A 5,759-nucleotide genomic window follows, 5' to 3' on the forward strand; every position below is an offset into this window, starting at 1 on the left:
TGCGCGCGCCGCGTTCTGAGACCGCACAATCCGGCTGGGCCCGGCTCGTGCGCAGCTGTCCCGACCGCAGAGATGAGGTCTGGACCCCACGCGGCGTGGACACGGCGGTGCGCGCTGTCGCCCGGGGTTTCCTGAGTGGAGGGGGAGGAGCTGGCTTTGGGGTCGTTTCCGGCGTCAGCGTGTCCCCGACCTGCCGCCACCTCCAGTCCGTGTCTCGGGCCGGGGCGAGGACCGTCCTGGGTCTCGTCGAATGCGCTGATTAAAACGGTCCGGTCGGGTGTCCACTGTTCTCAGATAAAAAGTGGGTGGAAAACGCGAGGCAGGACAGCAGCGCCCGAGACAGACGGTGTAAGGTGGAGTCTGACGTCGCCGTCAAGGTCCAGGAAGGGACGAACCCCGTTTAGACACTGCCTCTCAGACCAGAGCTTCGTGGGGCGGCAGGGACCAAACCGGTGACCAAACCGGTGACCAAACCCAGCAGCGACGCAGAGGGCCTTTCCTTCCACGAGCCGCGTGGGCGATTTGCTGGACTCGTCTTGCTTCTGCGGCCTGTGGGGAGGCAGGAGGCCCGGTTCCCGCACCTGCAGGAGAGGGCAGTGGTCACGGCCGCTCAGCACGGGCTGCGAGGGTGAGCGCGGGGCACGAGGAAGCAGAAGCGCCACTTCTGGCGTAGACAGAAGCTCGGTCAGTCCTTGTCACTAGTGGCAACTTGACATTTCCATAAAAGAATCTTCCAGTCTCCCAGCAACTTTGGGACAGGAAATCAGTTACAGAAACAAGATTATCCTGTTTCTAATCTTGCTTGTGCTTTTTCAGTATAAACAATGTTGGTTTTTTTTTTTTTTCATCTTTTTTATTGTGCTCCTTTCCCGACCTCATCTCTCTTTATTTAATCTCCTATTGTCATTATGGTGTTTTTGACAAATGCGTAACAAGAACATGAGACTTTGATTCTAAAATGGGTAGCTCAGTGCGCGTACGAGGGCACCGGCTTTGCGAGGTCGACCCCAGGGAGACAGGAGACGCAAATCTGTCTCCACCCCAGGGTCTGGGTGACATCTGAAGGAAGAAGCGGTAGGTCGTGCACATTCTGTGGGGTGCGTTATTTCAGCATAAACGCAGCTAATTCATGGATCCAACGAGCCATCATTCAGTCACGATATGGGGGCCAAGTGGCTTCTCATTCTCTGAGACGACCGTCAGCACACAGGGCGCCTGTCCCAGCTCCTGCCTCCTTGCCGCACGTGCATTATCCTGGACAAGCCAGTCCGCCGCTTGGGTCTTAGGGTCCCCATGGGCCAGGTGACTGTCAGATTAGAGCGCCCCTAGGTGCTCCGCTAGGTTAAGGGTTCATCGGAACGGCGTTTGCCCACGGCTGGGTCCTGCCTCCTTCTTCGGTTTGTTGGTTTTTTTTCATTCTGTTTCATTGTCTAATCATTTGCGGTTTAATCCAAAGAGCTGGATCTCGCCATCCTCCCCTCGCTGAGTGTCAGCTCGTTGGCACCTGTCTCGCTCACCAGCACGGTCTGCTGCACGTGCACACTGGGCTTTGATGGATGGATCAGACAGATCACGTGACTCGCTTAGCCTGACTCCAGCATGGGAAACCCTTCCGAGAGCAAACCAGATTATTCAAGTTGTGAATTCAAACCTGAATGCAGTGTCACGAATGTCACAGAGAGGGGAGTCACTCGACCAGCGCCCTTCGTGTTTTACACCAAACACCAGGAACGTTTTCGAAATGATGATAGGCCGTTTGGAAAATAACTTTAGCTATTTTTGGACTTACTTATTTAGGGCCTAAAATCTGAGCACGTGAAATAACTCTCATAATACTTAGGATTTGTATAACTTGGTATTGCGGAGGATTTTGAATTTTATGTCCTCTCCTTTGAGTTCATAAGTAGTTATAAAGGCGGGTCACTGAATTGTTGAAATATAACCACGAAGTCCACTCCTTGTTTTGTTTTCTGAAGCAGCGTTCATTGAGCTTTAACTTACTTACTTGACAAAATGTGACGACTTTTCATATGCCAGAGCTGCTCCAGGAGCTGGAAACAGCCAGTGACCGAGGCGGAAGTGTCCCTGTCCTCGTGCCGGGCACACACGTGGGGGCTTCGTCGTGTTGGGAAGTGCGGTGACAGCCCTGTGACGCTTTCGTTCGTTGGAAACCTCAAGACCTGGCTGTGTCAGTATTGCTGGCGAGTGGTCGTCCACCATGTCGCTTAGAGAAATACATCGATCCAAAGTAATAAATCGACTCTTGTTTAAGACAGAGATATCTCAGCTTTCATTTATCTCAGACATTCGAAGAAGCTTCTGGAAGCCGTGCTCCTATTCCCGGGAGGAAAAAACACACTGAGGCATTTAACTCATAAGTTTGCACATAATTTCCAAGAGCACGAGGCCATCTCGAGTCCGTCCCCAAAGCGAAAAGCTGTGACCTAGACTAGCTCTTCGATGAGTGAGCAGGAGCGAGGACACGCGCTGCCAGTCACCGCTGGGCCATTTCACGTGTGTGGCTCGCTCACGGCTTCTTCCCTCCATGGCCGATTTCCTCCACCGGCGTCTGACCGAACACCGACGCTCCTGTGTGCCACACACCGAGCCGGGGCGCGTCTTATCCTCAAGGCTCGCTTTTAACATGATCACTCAGTATGTGCGCTTCGTCGCAACACCAACAACGGAGCGTCCCGGCTGAACGAAGCTCAGCATGTGCGTCAGAGTCACCAGCAAGTGTCTGTGCATCTGCTAAGCGTCATGCCCTCTAGTTTTTACCAGGAATTAACTAAGGAAACAGACATTCGTTTCTTGCTGTTATCGGGCCTGAAATAAGAGGATTTGACTACATAATTATTAAAAACCCGTATTTCATAAAAACTAAGCAGAAGTAAAAATAAACTTCAGGGTTACTCAGGTTACATTCCAGAGCGTTTCCTTTGTGAAGCGCGAGATTTATACATAAGACTGAAAGCAGCAGTGAATTCCACAAGGCAGGTCGTCCAGCCACCCGCACACCTGTCAAGGGCCTGTAATAATCTGAAGCACCGCGTAAGTGCTGCCGATTTTAATTAACCGGCAGGGTTTAATTTCTCCAAGTGGCTTTGGTAAGCTTTAGTGTAATGAGCATTACTAACTTTAGATCAGGTCTTTTGAGACCAGATGACAGCAGAATTATAAGTAGAGAGAGTCTGCCATGAAATTACTCTGACTTAAAATCAGCGCACTCAAGGGTCTCATGGTTACAAATGAGGTTTCGGTCCCGGAGCGGCCTCTCTGTAACTTCTTCACCTCCGAGGGTTGTTCTTGTCCATGATTCAGCGGTTATTAGAGATGAAGCTTTCCTTTTGACGTGACTAACTTGTTGCAACTGTAGTCCAGAGAGCTTGTGTCACCTGGCAGGTGATGTGGCTTTTTTCGTATCAAAACTAGTGTAGAATGTCAGCCTCCGTGTGGGCCTGTCCATAAGTCATTATTCCTTAAAATATTGAAACAAAGTATTGGTCTTCACTAAAAAGAAAAGAAATCCACTAACAGAGAAATGGTTAAAATATGTTAAATTTCTTCTTTAAATGTAAAGCTGTGAAATAATCCATGTCATCTGTACTAGTTTTTCGCTCCAGTGAGTTTTAGCAGTACATGTCACTGAACTCTGAAGTTTAAATAATTGAATAAAGAATGAAAAACCTACCTTCCCGGGTTCCGGTTCCATCCGGATGTGTGGCAGACGCACCCTTTCTTCTGAAAACAACAAACAAAACGGGAAGGAAATGCGTGTGCAGACTAGCAAGGAAGTGAAGACACGGCGCAACACGTGGACGATGTGCTATCGACTCGTACCCTTGGAACCTAATGACCACATTAACCAATGTCACCCCTATAAGTTTAATGAAAAATTTTAAAAATTCAACTACCCCCCCACACACACACACACAAGAACTTAGAGCAATGACTGACTGACGGCGAGAAACAGAGTAATCGGAAGTGTCACCTGGAAGTTACCTGCGACTCTCGGCCTTACCTGCTGTGGCTTTTCGGTATTTACAGGTCCAGGCGGGTGCCGGTGTGGAAGCCTGAGCCAAGTGCCCCAGTCAAGGCAGAGGTCCCGTCCATTAGGGGGACACAAGGTGCCCCACCCTCCACGCAGGGGAGAAGGGCCTGTGGATGCAGGTGAAGAGGGCCATTGTCCCCGGCTTGGCACTGACAGAGGGGAAAACATCCCCCCCGTATGTCTATAACTAGAAGCTTAAAATGGAAGGAAAATTACCCTTGTCAGAGAAATGCGTGTTATTCGATCACGGCCAGGACAGCCGTTTGTATGAAGTGACTGTTCCCGCTGGGCCTTCGCTGCTTCCCCAGCCCAGGGAGCGCTTATCCCCCGGCTGCTCCAGAGAGAAGCGAGGTCTACGTACAAATGCGAAAGATGTAATGAATCGCTTCGCATGAAATGGATTCTTCTGGGTGCCGAGCGAGCTAATATTCTGAGAATTCTGCTTATTGCTTCAAGCTAATGAAAATGTCGATTTTGTAGTTAGGCTCTGCTGGTGGCCCTGGAGCAAGCCGGTCAGCGGTCAGGGTGTGTGGCGTTGTGACGGCTGCTGGTGGCTAGGAGCAGACCGGTTCACGGGGCAGCGTCCTGTAGAAATTGCCGAGAGGCCCCGGGCCGCTGAGCGGGCGCAGGTGTGTGGGGGCGTGGCCACAGCCGAGTACCTGCCCCAGGTTCTCGGCGATTTGAATAAAAGAGAGAGGAAAGAGAAGGCGGTAGCGGCGCTTAGATCGCGACCTTCGGACTCGGGGACCCTTTCCTGAGGCGAGGACCGAGAGGAGCGATGACATTTACCCGAGAGTGACGTAGGCGGGAGGAACTTGGCCATCGGGTGGGAGGGTCGTCCCCAGGCCGTCCGTGTCAGGACTCCCCCGAACAGCTTCACAGGGGACGTCGGTGAAGATGGCATCCCGCGCACTCAAGTCCTGTCACGCTGGTGTTTGAGACGACTTTCACATACGCGTCCCACATCCGGGGGCCCGGGCGGCGGCCCCCGTATGGCTGCTGGGTGGGGAGCGTGCGCAGCCACCAGCTCAGGGTCGCAGTCTTGAGCATCTGCCTCCCGGAAGGCAGTGAAGAGAAGGGTCCCCAGACGATGAATCATGCACTGTAACAGTGACCGGCAACGATCTGCTGCATTCACGATAAATGTGTCAAATGGAGGACGGTGAAAATAGATTTAAAAGGTACAGTGAGTACTAGGAGCTCTGATGACATTCATGCTGAGTCTCTTTAAATGGCTGAACCGGTACTGGTATATTTAAAGGTGCTTCAGAAATAAGTTTCTTCTTCCTAGAGAGGACCTATCTGTAAAAGAATCAGTCATTACGTCATCCTCAAAAAGTGCTTACTTGGAAAATTATACTTAGATGTAAAGATTAGATTTTAAGTCCTTTTCAAAGGAAAGAGGTAAGTGCAGTGTTCCGCGTCACTTCGGAACTGGGGGGGAGGGGGAGGGGGCCCAACACAAACGCCGCCGGGGGCGCCCGGACGGTCCAGAGGGTGCCCTGCTCCTGGTCCCGCTGACGCTTTGTTTTGAAATGATCTTGTTACTATTAATTTCTCTCCTTGAAAGGTCTATGCAAATTATATTTCCTCTGCTCTTTAGTTTGTGGAGAGAAATTATCACTTACTGATAGAAATAGCAAGTCCCAGGCTGGCGGCCTTCACGGAGCACAGAGAACAGGGGTTGGCAGGGCACAGAGCCGACGTC

The sequence above is a fragment of the Pteropus alecto genome, unplaced genomic scaffold (genome assembly GCF_000325575.1).
Source record: "Pteropus alecto unplaced genomic scaffold, ASM32557v1 scaffold53, whole genome shotgun sequence".
Classification (NCBI taxonomy): Eukaryota; Metazoa; Chordata; class Mammalia; order Chiroptera; family Pteropodidae; genus Pteropus; species Pteropus alecto.